This window comes from Lepisma saccharinum, chromosome 2 (genome assembly GCF_977018435.1).
Source record: "Lepisma saccharinum chromosome 2, izLepSacc3.1, whole genome shotgun sequence".
Lineage (NCBI taxonomy): Eukaryota > Metazoa > Arthropoda > Insecta > Zygentoma > Lepismatidae > Lepisma > Lepisma saccharinum.
Genome location: NC_139230.1, coordinates 55,078,916 through 55,094,550, shown reverse-complemented (window position 1 = coordinate 55,094,550; position 15,635 = coordinate 55,078,916). Strand labels below are relative to the sequence as shown.

The 15,635-nt window shown below is 37.1% G+C and overlaps 2 protein-coding genes across 3 annotated transcripts in view; one reads left to right on the top strand and one right to left on the bottom strand.

Annotated features, from left to right (window-relative positions):
* The window catches only part of LOC145984041 (cohesin subunit SA-2-like), a 129,301-nt gene extending 125,538 nt beyond the window's left edge, over positions 1-3,763 (top strand). The window contains exon 24 of the mRNA XM_083117381.1: positions 2,148-3,763. The gene's annotated coding sequence lies outside the window, so the exon portion shown is untranslated. The remainder of the gene's footprint in view (positions 1-2,147) is intronic.
* A 3,445-nt stretch (positions 3,764-7,208) lies between these two features.
* LOC145984434 (uncharacterized) overlaps positions 7,209-15,635 on the bottom strand; it is a 51,172-nt gene continuing 42,745 nt past the window's right edge. For both annotated transcript variants that reach the window (XM_083118097.1, XM_083118098.1), the window contains one exon: positions 7,209-7,742. The gene's annotated coding sequence lies outside the window, so the exon portion shown is untranslated. The remainder of the gene's footprint in view (positions 7,743-15,635) is intronic.

The following is a 15,635-nucleotide window of genomic DNA, read 5'->3' as shown; positions in this document are numbered from 1 at the left end:
AAGAAGATGGAAGAAGAAATAGAATTCTAACAGATTTAGTCGTTTAACAGAGGGGAAAATTCAGAAGAAGGGATATTAATTTTTACACAACTTGATGAGCACACTGACGAATATTTACGTGCATTGATCGTGAAAATTTCTAGTAAAAAAGTTACACAGAAAATGTCTCCTGTCCAACATTACTAATTGATATGTGAAATAGGCACCAAATTAAATATCTCACTGGAAAGGTGATATCTGTGTTACCAGAAGCTCTAAAGTAAAAACTTCAAACTTACCAGAAATCTTCAGATATGCTTGTAACTGAAATTCATCCTTCTGTCCTGCAACGCGAAATTTGCGAGTGAACTCACAACCTATCTTCTATGACACTTGTTCTAGATTCAAATTCGGCCTAAGTTTTTTACATTTATTTTTTCATCCAGACTTCAGACTTCTGGTAGAAAAACTTCGCACCAACAATTTCTCCACACTGTTCACTTTTCCATGGAAAACGAAGAAACAACAAGTGTCAATACTATCATCTTTGGGGTTGCCAGACAATTGTGCCAAATTTTAAGAAATTTGTAGTTCACAGGTTCCTGTAGTGGATCTTGGTGAGATTAGATGACGAGTTTCTAATTTATTTATCATCCACTTTGAAAAGAAATTGGACAACTTTGTCACATTATCAGGATTTTTTCAAACGTACTAATCAAAACATGTTATTAAATCTACATGATGTACTCCACATCATTGTAATCCAAATGTACTTTTCACTAAACTCAGAAAAATACAACGCATATATACGATAATTTTGCGTGTAACAAGAATCTATACATGACTTCCGTGGCTAGCATACTGCATAACAATGCCAGGGCTCCTGGGTTCGAATCCTGGCATGGGTATGTGTGTGTTCTTTGTGAGTGCCCCTCCATCAATTTCATTATATCATCACACATCCTTATTGTCGTGATTACCGAAAAGTAGCAGAAAGCGACGGTAAATAATAAAAATCAATCAAGAGTCTGTACATTTTCAGTTACAGATATTTTTTTCGTCATTGGAAATTGCGTTATTTATTGCTCTACTCTTATGTCATAAGTGAATAAGATTATGGAATACAGAATGATTTTTATCAATGGTTGGTAATTTTCTTTCTTATGTTAACTTCATTGCTTCTGGCAACTCTTCATTGTTTACCGTTCTCCGGAGAGAGGGCCAGTTTCGCCTAGGGGGTGGGTTTCGGATGACAAACCCTCCGTCCTCCCAGCCAGAGATCCCGCGTGTGCTACTCCTCCAGTTCCCTCGCATCTTACCCCTCGCGACCGTGCCTGAGAATGCTATGTCTCGTAAAGTGGGAGGAAGGCACCCCGCCACATTTCTCTCCAAGTTGCGTATTCCCCCGCACGGTGGCGTACAAACTTCGCAATTGTCGCAGAAGAATGATTACAGAACCAACTAACCAACGATCTATAAGCAATGGAATATTTGCAATTCAGACAGTGTAAAAGCTAATATATAAATGTTAATGTAATGTTTGTTCACTTGTGGTTGCACACGGCAGTGCGGCATCCGTATCGTCCTTATGACTGGCCGCCTTTGGACTAGATAAGGTGATGGGTTAAGCATGGAAACAAGGCTTAACAGTGTTACTATAGTTATGTATATCTATAGCTTTAATAAGGAAACAGTGAGCAAATTCCAGCAATTATTACAGGAGCTCGAAAGTTCATTGCATATACTATTGGCAGAAGGTATAGACTAGATTTTAAGAGGGTGAATGTCTGAGACTACTAGAGCAACCTATAGTTATAGTATGCATTTCTATTTATTATAATGAGCTGCTGTAGTCCAGTGAGAAACCTAAGTGATTTCATATAGAAATTTTTAAGATAATGTGTGTGCATAAGCATATTGGCGGCTCGGTCATCTTCTGGTTAGTTGGTACCTGAGGGGAGGAAGTCACAGGAAAGGTAGAGGGATCACATAATGTCCACTATGACTGAGATAAAAAGTGTGCGACCCTTATGGCATCGTTCAATGCAGAGGGATGAGCTTTACTTTTCTTTATCTTTATCATGTCCATGTAAGTTTACGATGTATTGTTAAATTCTTCAATAGAAAATTTACTAATTATCTTTTGTCTTTTCCATGTTATCAAGCAGATCTGCACATTTAGCACAAAATGCACTCCGTGCTGTCACTTGATGGTCTGATGATGGTGTTCTTTTTTTTTATATATATATATATGGGATGCAAGTTGAACCTTAATTTTTTGCAGAACATGGCTATTTTAGCATGGCACATATAATGTGATTGTGGAAGTGATAAATATTTGCAGCATATATATATATATATATATATATATTCGAGTGCAAGATTCTGTTAACTGTAATCATATAATGCAGAGGAAAAACAGTTTCTCGAATGCATGGTATTTTTCAACACAAATGTGTGATGAATAAATTTATTTAAAAAAATGCAAATGGTGACTTACAAAAAAACCCGTTATGGACAAAATGTGCTTTTTAGATCTCATCGACTTACCAATATAATTATTAGTATTATTTAATAGATACTTCATCACAGAAAACTATGCCAGAGAATTGTAGCATTCCATGTGCCATTTTTAATTTCATGGCAGTGATGCAGCATACCCACTGTATTTCCTTCAGTATGAGTGGTTTCATGCTAAACTGCATCTACAGAAATATCAGTAATGTCTCAATTGTCTGGTGCTACAGTGTATAATTTTTTTAAATTATTTTTTTGTATTTCTGGTGGTATGACCATTAATTATATTTGTTTCAGCTATATTTAGTGAAATTCATTGAGATTTTTATATGCTGTAGATTTCTAAGTCAGTATTTTATGCATTAATGGGCTCTATATAATATATATATTTTATAAAAAGAGGCTTTTTGTAACATGTGAAGCCAATATTTATGTAAATTATTTTAATGTCTGTTATCTGTGAGAAAAGAATGCATTTGTATTCTTCATATTAATAATAAGTTGAAAGAGTTACATATTAAATTTGACAGATATGTGTTTATAGTGAAGTTTGCACATTTCATATAAACTACCTTTCATAATTCACAGTACATCAAGTAAAAGAGCTCTGCATTTTTAAAAAGTGTTTCACACATATTGTGCTAGCACATTTGTGCACTAGGTTTAGTCTGAGTTAACCTTGTAAATGGTAAACACACCATTAGCTCTCAAATCACATTACATAAACTTTGCAGTGTTTTTTTTCTTGTGTGTGTGTTCTCATTAGCATTTATTTTATTTTACTGATTACCAATTGTGAATGGATTACATTGGATTTGTTCTGTTCCAATTAGCATTTATTTTACTGATAGCCAACAATTAGATTTTATGAAGTGAATAATATTTATTTATTGCTTCATTCTCCTGTCCATACTGAAAGTCATATTCCCTAATCAAAATGTCTTGTTACAATTTGGGATCAAATGTAAATTATAGGTAACACAAACATCAAATTTAAGAAAAGAAAAATCACTATTTTGCCAAGTAAAGAAATTGATATTATGTGCTGCTTTGGATGGTGGGAACAAGTTTAAGAGCACTAGTGAATTACTTTTTGAGTTTAAAACAATGATACAATTTGTTTTTATATTGATATATAAATATATATATATCAGTGGTATTTTTAGTTCCTTTTCAGCCCATTGCAGGATTACAAGGAATGATTTTTTTTGTAAAATGTATGAATGTTTGTTATTGTGATTAGACTGAAATAAAATAATATTTCCTATATTTTTATGTTTGCAACATTCCTCACTTTTTATTCTTTGAGTATGCTCCAAATAGACAATGCAAAAAGTATGTTAGTATGTTGAATTTTACTTTTGGTTATAAGGTTGTACCAATGCTGATTTCATTATACCTCCATATTGGTTAGAACAATATGCTACAATGCCAAGGGTCCCAGGTTTGAATCCCACCCTAGGTGTGGGAGCTCTTTACAAGTGTGTCATCATCAATTTCATCATATCATCAGTCATTCTCGTTGCCTCAATTAACCAAAACCTGCAGAAGAGCTATGGTAAATAACAAAATTAAAATCAAATTAATTAATCCTGGTTTAACAATTATTAGACATTGTGGACATGTCCACAATAACACATGAACTTTACATATCATATTACATAAATGATGTGTGCCAAATTTATCTGAAATATTTGTTTTGGTTCCTGAGGAAAGCACACTCAAACATTACTGGAATTCTGCTCTTATCATGGATGTAACTTGCGACCTAACTTTGGAGGGGGCAACAATCTATTTTGGGGCTTAATTTTGGGGAAAAGGGGCAGAATCCAACTTGGAACTTAACTGGGGGGGGGGGGCAGAATCAAACTTGGGACTTAACTTTGAGGGGGGTGCAGAATCAAAGTAAGAGACTTGACTTTGAGGTGGGGCGCAGATTCAATCTTGGGACTTAACTTTGAGGGGGGTGCAGAATCAAAGTAAGAGACTTGACTTTGAGGGGGGGCAGATTCAATCTTGGGACTTAACTTTGGGGGAGGGGCAGAATCAAACTAGAGACTTGACTTTGAAGTGGGGGGGCAGAATCAAACTTGGGACTTAACTTTTGGGGGGGGGGAGCAGAATCAAACTTGGTCATAATAAACTTGAGACTTAGCTTTGGGGGCATAATCAAACTTGGTACTTAACTTTGGGGGGAGGGGCAGAATTAATAAGTGTTCCATCTCATAAAAATATTGTCCAGAACTATTTTGCTGAATAGCTTACATTTGCACAATCATAAAAAAATACACTTGAATACTTGGCTACTCAGGTCCCAAGAGGTTAATAAAAGTATCATTAGCTTTTAAATTGAGTAGCCTGAAAATTTTGGGGGGCAACCCCCCCCCCTTCCCTCCACCAAGTTACACCTATGGCTCTTATGTTACTGAAATTGAAACCCTCTCTACCCTTACACTCCCCTCCATACTCTTTAAGATTGCACCTGATGAGACTGTTAAACAACTGATTGTAAATTGACAGCTTAATAGCTGCACTTGCCTTTTTCAGTATACTGAAGGGATGATTCCACCATTTGCACCAGTTCTATTCTTTTATGCTGTTTCAGTTCAGCGAGTTTTAACAACTTATCACCACCCTCGATTCCTTTGAGGAAAACTCCCGGGAGGAATCGAGGCTGATGTGGCCGTGCAGTGGACCGTACTAGAGAGAGTCCTGTGTGTCTCGAGGATGTTCATTGGAAATTAAGATGTTAAAATTACTACCAGCATGCTTCAAGGAAAACAGATAAATATATCTATTAACATGGCTTTTATTACACGTCTGTTGGAAACAAATTTCAAAATATATTAAAGTTAACAGAAATACTTTGGAACCATTCTCTCGTTCCAACACACAAGTCAACTTAAATACACAGAACAACTATCTACTGTTTTACCAATTAAATCTAACTAACTCTACCTGTACATTAATGTAAGTGAATGTGCAGTGCATCTGTTCGGCGTGCTACCCAGAACTCGAGTGTCCCAGCCTTCCTGGTTGCTCTTGAACACTCGAGCTCGTATTGCACAGCACCAATCAGATCACACCTGACGTAATATCTACTTCGTATATTTAACCCTAAAGTTCGCTAGTTATCACAAATATGTTAATTATTAATGCCACTTAAAAAGAACGTCGAGTGGTCTTAAACTGCTGGCTCATTTAGAGACTTAAAATCCTGTTTTTACTTGTGTAAAATCATTGAAAAATTGAGACAACTGGTGAGTGGGTGTCTTCAACCTACAGGGTGCATCATGGGAAATGGATGGTTTTCAAATGGAGAATTCGAAACAGGGAGTAGGGATGGAGAACTCGCTTGGCCATGCCATTTTTGGTTTGGTTTGGATCGGCTCAGCGTGGCAGCAATAGATGCAATGTCAGTTGCAGGCATTCTTACAGTGCGGTTTCAATATCGGACGTCATGGGTCCATTTCAATTCACAATATTTGATTTGCTTTATTTTACTTTGCTTTTGTACCACTTTTGGCTAATTTGCGAAGATGGGGATGAGTCATGATATGATGAAATTGATGAATGGACACTCTCAAACATCCATGCCCAGGCTGGGATTTGAACCCGAGATCCCTGGTATCATAGTGCGATGTGGGATCCATATCATGAGGTGGAGGAAATTGAGAGGAGGGTTCCTATTGTGAGGGTCAATAGGAATATCATTTTTTTAGGGTTTGTGAGCATTAGAAAGAGAAGAAGGAATTAATTATAACCTTCATGTGTGGTTATACAACTAGGATCTTGACCTAGATGTAAAGAAGATGGAGCATGGTCAAGCAACTTTGATACTTTAAGGTAAGCTTTTCTTGTTTATCTTTCTTTTTTTGTCATTATTGTCAAGAAATGTCTTGTTTTGATGACCTCTACAGCCATGAGCTCACAAAGCATTCTATGAAACCCACTCTCAGTTCATCCATTAATATTAAGAGGCACCTAAAATAATTCTTTTTTTTTCACTAGGGAAAATCATCACAGAGAGTATTTCCCCCCTTAGAAGATAAACTAGGTAGTATTTGCAGATTTATCTACTAAAATTAAGAATGGACCAATATGAAATTTTGGCTGATCCAAATAAAGTAATGATATAAAATTTAGTGATACTGATTTTCTGCCAATCTGATGTAAAATTCCAAATGGTTCTTGAAAAATGTGAATGGTTCATTGACCTCCTTCATAAATGTATGTTAACAGATAACTGCAAAGAAAAACCTGCTGCATATTTAGACACTTACTTTTTTTTTAGAAAGTAGGGAATGCCCATAAAAATTATCAGAAAATGGCATAATATTGCACTAAATTATAAGATATTTATAGATATATTTGATCGGTAATTTTACCATTACATCAATATGCATATATCAACTGATACGGATAGAGTACTGATTAATCTGTTCCATCCCTAACTAAAAATAGCTATCCACAATGTTGAATTGCAAGTATTTTTTTTTTTAAAGTTAGTATAATTAATCATTTTAGCTGTGAAGTTTTAAATGACAGTATATTTAATTTGGAGTCTCTCATATGTGATGATAACTGTGTACTGTACTCACGAAAGTACTGTATTATTTTTTAATAAGGAAACAAGGGGACTTGCAGAACACATGTTTTATTTGCATTATTATATACATTCACGTTTACATGCAAATAGAGATTATGTAGTAATTAAGAGAAAGAAAAATATAGGAATAAAACAAAATAACATTATATGAGTACACAATTTTGAATATATGTTATCAAACATCATGTATTTGAGTCAAGAATAAATGGCACAGTAAGGCAGCTGGTATCACTGTAAATACCTGTTCTGAATGACTCAACATAATTTCTTTACAACATGCAGATGTTTAAAACTGTCTTTGCACCTTCATAAAAAAACATGACTCTCTTTAGTTTCTGTACTTTAATACAAAAACTATTGATGCATATAAGCTTTAACAGGTACTCAGTAGCTTTGACTAAACAATGAGCAAACAAACCTTTGGTTGATTTAAAGCTTATCATCATATAAATACATAGAAAAATATAAAACTTCCTTATAAAAATACCCCATCTTCTTACAACAACTGGTACTCAGTTTAAACCTGCAAAAACTTCAGTGGTCATTAATAAAGAATGAGTATTCTTAAATTAATACTGCTTTACATGCCTTTCCTAGATCATTTTCTCTCCTGGCAATCCATCATCTGAACTTACTTCTGCAATGCAAAAATACAAATAAAGTAATGATTAAGAGGAAAACAAGAATGCAACAAAACATAATTGCATAAATAGCACTTTGGTAGGGAGGGAGAATCAAGTTTAGAACAAGTGAAGTTACAGATAGACAACTATTTTGATTTTTATAAAAAACCTGTACATGGATCCTGGTTGCTCTATTTTATGTTCTAATGTTTAACATATTTAGCCAGCAGCAAAGTCCTGGTGGGGTGCCATATAAATACATATATGTTATTTACATAAATGTTATTTATAACATAACTTGCATTCCAAGTATGTATCTCTAAAAAGGCTCTTTTGTTATTAGGAGCTACATGATTTTTCCACCACCACAATTTGGAGGCAGTTCAAACTCAATAATGCGACTTGAACTGCTGGTGTGATGTGATGAAGTTTGAATGAGGATAAAAGCTGAATAGATTTTTCCCATTCAATGTTTGGAAAAATGCAATGTAATCTTTCCTGGATCCAGGAGAAAGGAAGGGCAGGAAATTATGTTCTTTGTCCCACCCTCTATTCATTTTTCAACAAAGCTGAGCGTGAACAAGTTCCTTACTCCTCTAAGATGTGTACAGTTTACACTTGAGGAAAAAGATAAAGGATAACACCACAAAATTATGCAGTAGGTAATTCTTGAAGTGAAAAAAATAACATACAATGTTTAAATAATATATAAAAATATTGAGATTATTGTTCATACTTTCACCATGAGATACAAACTATAATATGTGCTTACTGAAATTTGATCAAGTGCAACTAAATGACCCACCCAGAAGGTTAAAAATGTTTTCCTGTGGAGGATTAGTAATCACTGAGCATTTATTTGAAATTCTTCAAAGCTATCTATATTCCTAACTTACAAATGCAAGGCAGCTGCAATCGCTGCATGTACCTGTTCCCAATGGTTCAACACACCCGAGAGCAGGCTTGAGGAAATTACTTGCATTTAAAGGTCAATGGGCATTCCCTGCAGTGCAAACTTCCCATGATGAATCTCAAGGTCAGTAAGCAGCAGAGCAGGAATATGGGAGTCCTTTGGATTGAGAGGTAGAGTTGCAAGCAAGCCAGATTTAGGGGAAACAGGAAATATTGGCTTTTTACCAATTGCGGGTAACCTGTTTCCTTTGCAGTGTTAGTTAACGTCATATTTTGGATCTAGCTAAATAATTTTACATGGTGTAGCAGCCAAGAGACACATTTCTTCTAGTTACAAATTTGTTTTTGCCGGTCGTGAAGTTTGTGTATGTGCCTACCCAATGGCATAGTGGTAACAGTGTTGTCTTGTAATCAAGGAGTACCAGGTTTGATCCTCCCTGGAGACATATTGCATAGCGATTTGGATTCCATTTTAAAAGTGTATGCCCAGTCCTGATTAGCCTATTGAGCATAAAATGAACTTAAAAGAAACTTTCACATGTTCAAGCCATTGGTGTCTTGAAATGTCATGAGAACAGGGGACATTACTGGCTGGCCTTTATAGGCCAGGGGATGTGGTTGCACTCATGGCTGATATGTAGGCCCTCTCCCATCTTTCATGTACTGAGGTGTTGGTGGAGTGGGGCAAGGAGTGGATGATCGCTACCTGGAAGCAGTCATCTTCATCTTCTTCTTCTTTTCCGTCCTCTTCTGCCATTAAGTGCCAGGTTCCATCAACCACTTCCTGTACACTTTCCGGTCCAAGGCTAGTTTTTGGATTTCTGGCATTGTTTTCCCTTTCTTCATTCCTATCTTTTCCACATACTCTTCCCATTGAACTCTGGGTCATCCTCTCTCCCTCTTGCCATCTGGTCTGATCTTCAGCACCTGTCTAGGCTTGCGATCCTCCTCCATTCTTGTAATGTGTCCAAACCATTGTAGTACCTTTCTCTCTATTGTTTCCAATAGTGGTTTTTGCGGTAACTAGTCTCTAATGGTGGTATTTCTAATTCTACCTCTTCTAGTCTTTCCTACTGCTCTTCGCAGGTATCTCATCTGCTGCTTGAAATCTGTTATTGTGTTTTGGTAATAATGTCAAGCTCTCTGTTCCATATAGCAATGTGAGAATGTAGATTGTCTTGTAAATCATAATTTTTGTTTGTTCACTTATTTCCTTTTTTACCAATTAATGTGTTGCTCTTCTTGATGGTTCGCATAACCATTTTTTGTATGTGCAAAGTAATCTAACACAGTTATTTTAAGTGGTTTTTATTGATTTTATCTGCGACGTTTTGTTCTGGTTTCCCAGAACTTTCTCAAGCTACACTAAGATATACATACAAAAACACAACCTCACATGGCTAGTCACTCTACACTTCTAAGGAAAGAACGTGTTGTTGAGTTGATAGTACACTTGGTTTTCCTTTTGTACTCTATTATTCACTTCTTCATCCATTCTTCCATCTGATGTTATGATTCTTCCTAGGTATGTGTTCTGCTGCTTCTCTTTCTCCTCTATATTTAGGGTTGCAATTTCTCTTTCCTTTGTCATCGCCATCAGTTTACTCTTATCCACGTTCATGCTCCTTCCTTTGTCTTCTATTACACTTGCCCATTCGATTACCGCCTTCTGTAACTCCTCTCTATTCCTAGCCACCAGGGCAATGTCGTCAGCATATACAAGTGACTGTGCTTGTACTGGTCTCATCTTTCGGTTTCCTACTTTGTATCTCCCAGTTCTAGTTTACATTGTTTGATGATCTGGTTCATAAAGACAATAAACAGAAGGGGGCTCAGGCTGTCTCCTTGTTTTACTCCCATTTCTATCCTAAATTCATTTGAGCATTTCCCTGCTATTCTGACTGTTCCTTTCACTCTCTTGTAATACACTTTGTATTCTCTGTACAAGTGCAGAGACGTTCCCATGTTCACAAGTGCATCCATAGTTGTTCTCTTGGTACCATATCAAAAGCTGCTCTCAGATCCAGAAAGGGCACATAAGCTTCTCTTTCCTTACTTAATGCCTTTTCAATGACTTGCCGCAGTGTAAATATACGATCCTGTGTCTGATGATTCTTTCTAAATGCAGCTTGCTCTTCTTCTAGTCTGTTTTCCACTTCACTTCATAATTTCATTTCCAGAATTCTCATGTAGACCTTCATAGCTACTGAGGACACACATAGAGCTCTGTAATTCTCACACTTGATTGTACTACCCTCCTTGTAAATTGGTATTATTATATTTTTCTCCCAGTCTGTTGGTATGTTGTTGTTCTCCCATGCTTCCTTACATATTCTCCACATCCACCATATAACCTCTTTTCCTCCACATTTGATAAGCTCTGGGGATATTTCATCTGCACCTGCTGATTTTACAAGTTTTATCTTTTCTATTGCCAGCTCTACTTCAAACAATTCTTTTCCATTTCCATTTTGGCATTCACCCTGTTCTCTCTCTTTCTTTTTCTTGGTTCTGTTTGAACATTTCTCCATAGTATTCACTCGATACTTTTAGTACTTCCTCTTTTTCTGTTTTAATGTTCCCTTCTCTATCTTCTATAGTCCTTGTTCTCTTTCCATATTTCCCTTTAAGGTTTTTGACTGTTTGCTGGGGCGATTCCTCCATGTACGAAGTGAGGAACTTCCTACGGTTCATTTGTACTTATTTCAAGTTCTCTATTGTTTAGGAGTTTAATGCGTGTTATAAAATTATGAGCGCAATCTACTTATAATTGACTAGATTAGCTACTGTCAAGAGTTGACTGCTTTCGCACGCACCAGCAGCAGCCGAAAGACGATGGCCACCACAGGCTTTCTGCTGCTTAATGAGGAACATCGGTGGTCATCCTACAGACAGATGAGTGAGGGGTGGAAGGGGCAGTGAAGGGAGGGACAGCGAGATTGCGAAGATCGGCGAGGGCTGAAGAACCAGCAAGTTTTTCCTCACTCGGCAATGCCAACCCGAGCAAAATGGTACTAAACCAAGCACAATTTGATATTTGTGGCATTTAGAACCCTGCTGTTGGGGTAATGGTAAAATCTACCATAATCTGCAAATGCCAGTCCCTGGGAGAGGAAAATTGAATTCAATGGAATATGTTTTCATGAAATAGAAATAATATTATGTCCAAATCTTATTTCTATTTCACCAGCGGACATGTTTCAAACAAAAGAGAGTATGCCGATCCAGTGGCAAGCCTTTTTTACAACCATGCCGTGATCCATCCTCTCTATTTTCTTCATCCTGCCTGATTTAGTTCGTCAGGAGATTTTATGGTAGGAAATCAGTAGAAAGTTGGAGGTAAAATTGCAAAATTTTAAACAATTTTGGGGGAAATTTACACTATTACATAACTGTTAAGAATAAGTAACGCAAGTTTAAAACTAGAAAAGTAGATGCAGAATTGAACTAAATTTGGTAAACGCTGTAAGTGCCACAAGAATTCAAACACCGTTTTCCATGTTAAACTGTGAAATGTGTCATGCTTTATAATGTGGTAAGCATGAAATGTGGCTGGTAGCCCTCTAAGTAGTTCAAAGGGCATGTAAAGAGGTCACTAGTGTGCACGTTCTTACAAACAATGCATGTGAATGTAATTGAACACTTTTTTAAAAACTTCCTTGGTTTACCATAACTTCTTCCTACACTCCGAAAAAGTCATGAGTCACCACTGACTGTTTGCTAGAATTGTTTAACATTTCTTTGAAAGTTCTCTTCCAAAATCTTCCCAAGCTTCCATCTTTGCTTGTTTTACAGCTTGCTTGGCACTATTTCTTTTTTGTACATATTCATTCCAGTTATTTTCTGACTTATTTCTGATATATTTTTCCAAGCTCCTTTCTTGTTTTTAACTTGCTCTTTAACAGCATTGCTCCACCATTTTGTTCTCTTCTTTTGTCCTCCTATTGTGGTAAGTCCACATATCTCTTCTGCTTTTTTAAGCAGAGTTGTTCTTTACACATTCCATCTCTTTTCCAATGTATTTTCCCCATTAATTTCTTCTCTTATGCTAAATTCTTCTGTCACTCTTCTTTCAAATTCTGATCATTTCTCTGGGATTCATATTTAGACTATTTTTATTTTTGTGTATCTTTCTGTTTTCTTGGTTATTTAAATCCAGTCTTCATAATGAGTTCATTGCTTAACTCTGCACTTCTATATATCCTAACATGCTGTCCTGCATATATCATTGTCCTGGTGCATGTAAAGTAATCTATTGTACTTCTATCTCCTCTATTTCCAGCTTCAAAAGTTATTTTATGAATCTGCATGTGAGGGAAAAATGTATTCCATATGAGCAAATTGTTATGTATGCAAAAGTTTATAATTTGCTTAGATTTGTGTAAAACTGGTCTTTTTCAAATTCTTCTGCATCTTGGGTTGTGGCATAAACTTATTTGAGTTCTACTTTTCTTTTAGATCTAAATTTACTCTTATTATTTCAGAGCTCACTGGTTCCATGTATATCACTCTTGCTCTGTAATTTGCTTCTAAAATGATTCCTACTCCTTCCTTAGCCCTGTTCTTCTTACTTATTCCTGAGTAGAAAAGTGCATAATTCTTATCCAGAATCATCTCTCCATTTCCCTTTTTCTTAGTTTCACTAACTCCTAGTACCTTAATTTTATATTTCCCCATTTCTCCAACTATTTCATTTTCTTTGCCTGTTAAAGAAGTAATATTCCATGTTCCAAATGTCGTTGTCCTTTCCTTGCCTTGTTGTCTCCAATGAATCCGTCTATATTTTTTCCGTTGATTTCTCTGAATATTTGTTGTTTCACACTGGGTGGGTTATTGGCCCTACACCAGGCTAGCCCAATGGAGGGGCTGCCTCCTCTTGGCCTCTAGGCTTGCCAGATATTCTTTTGGGGTTTCTTCCCCTAGCCCTTGAAGATCCCTCTTCCATCTGCAACGCAGCAGATCCTCACTTTTAAACTCTAGTTAGATTGAGTTGCCTCTTCCACCATCTGTGCTGTGAGAATTTCTTCTCCACTATTTCTGTCGTTGAGGACTTCACTGAAACCCTGGCTAGGGCCTCTGGAGCCAGATGGAACAAGGTTCTTAAAAGAGCTATTACTCCTCTAGGTTCCTCAGTCGTTGAGATGGCCATCCATCTTCTTCCACTTTTGGAACAGTTGACCGTTAGGTTGCTTCTTAGTCTGGCTCTTTCCTCCTAGCCTGCCCAGCATGGGTGACCCTACTGGTAGCTAAGCTACTGCCGGTATAGCCTAGGGAATCATCAGAGCATGCAAGCCCCACCTACAAGGTCGTGCAATCGCTAGGTGGCGAGAAGCTGTTACTGAAGGGAATATTATGGTGCTTGATATGCACGGCAACAGCGAAATCCAAATGAAGGGCAAGACTAAGCACTATGCCAACTTCTGCATTTCATTTAGAGTTCTATTCTCTTGGTATGTGCTTCTAATGAAACACAATTATTTTAATTCTGAAGTCATGGTGTCCAAGTTGTCATAGATTTATTGTAAGGACATCACCACCATTTGGGGATGCGGGTGGTGTAGTTCGCTATGAAATAGTCTGCATCCTCTCTCCTACCTAGTCTAAGAACCTACATGAAAAATGTACAAGTGACGAAAATAAGCATTTTAATGCTTACAATAAAAAATTGCAACCTTGTCAGCACCCACAATCACTGAAAAGGAGCTCAAGTAATAAAATGTTGCCAACTTGAGTAAAATGCTTTGGCGACAACACTCGTCTGCATCCTCTCTCCTACCTAGTCTAAGAACCTAGTGGCCGCGGAGGCTCAGTCGGTAACGCGTCTGACTACCATGCTAAAGGTCCCGGGTTTGATCCCCGGCCGGTTCAAATCCGGGAACTTTTCTAACGATGGAAGCGGCCCCGGCGCCCACCCAGCGTCGAATAACATGGGTACCTGGGGGAAACCCTGGGGGGGTAAAGGCGGTCAGGGGCATGATGCTGATCACATCACCCCCACTCACGACCGGATCAAGAAAGTGTGGGGCGTTACCCCCACACCCCCTATACGCCTTCATGGCATGGTGCTATGCACAGGGGAACACTTTACCTTTACCTTTTTTACTGGCATGTTCATGTATTTAACTGTGACTGTTCACCTGAAGAAGTATTTCCCAAGGATTTTTTTCATCTTGAGAATTTTTACTCAATGACACAATTATATACCTATACACTGCATGTTGTCATCACTTGACCCGCCTGACAGCAACTCCTGGCAAATCGCGTGTAATATCTCCACTACAGAAACTTCTAACTTTGAAACGACTACAAGTTCTCAGAATTACAGTTACAACTACAATCAAAATAAGAAATAAGCACGTTAATTGTCACAAGTGATGTTGGAAATGTTGTCCTCATGCATCCACACATTTCTGGCAATTTCGCGGATCTTTGGTAACAAGACACACTAAAAGGGCACTTTAGTTTCTTAACAGCTCGCAGTGCCAGAGCAGCAACTGAAACACATGGCTTTGCACATAACTTGTGAATTTCTGAACCCCATTCCATTTCAGTAACTTCACGATTTCAGAGTGTTTACATGTTACAAGTGTTCTTGTGATTTTCTATTGTTTTATAAAGTGTTTATTAAGTGTTTAGTGTTCCAAGTGTTATTTTGGTCTTGCTATAGTTTTAATAATGGCACACACACGTACACATTACAACAAAAAGTTTTTATCCTACAATTCATATGTGATTAGAAATTCTTGCAGGGATGTTCGTAGACGATTTTCAACAGAATTCCCAGATGTGCCTGTTCCACACAGAAATACTGTGCAAAACGTGTGAACAAATTAAGGGAAACAGGATCTATTCTTGATAAGAAGTGAATAGTAAAATAGCGTGTACTTACTGAGAAGAAATTGGATCAAGTCGGAGAAAGATTAGAACATACTCCTCAAAAATCACTCTGACGACTTGCAAGAAACAGAAATTTCTCTAACAGCAGCATGGCAAGC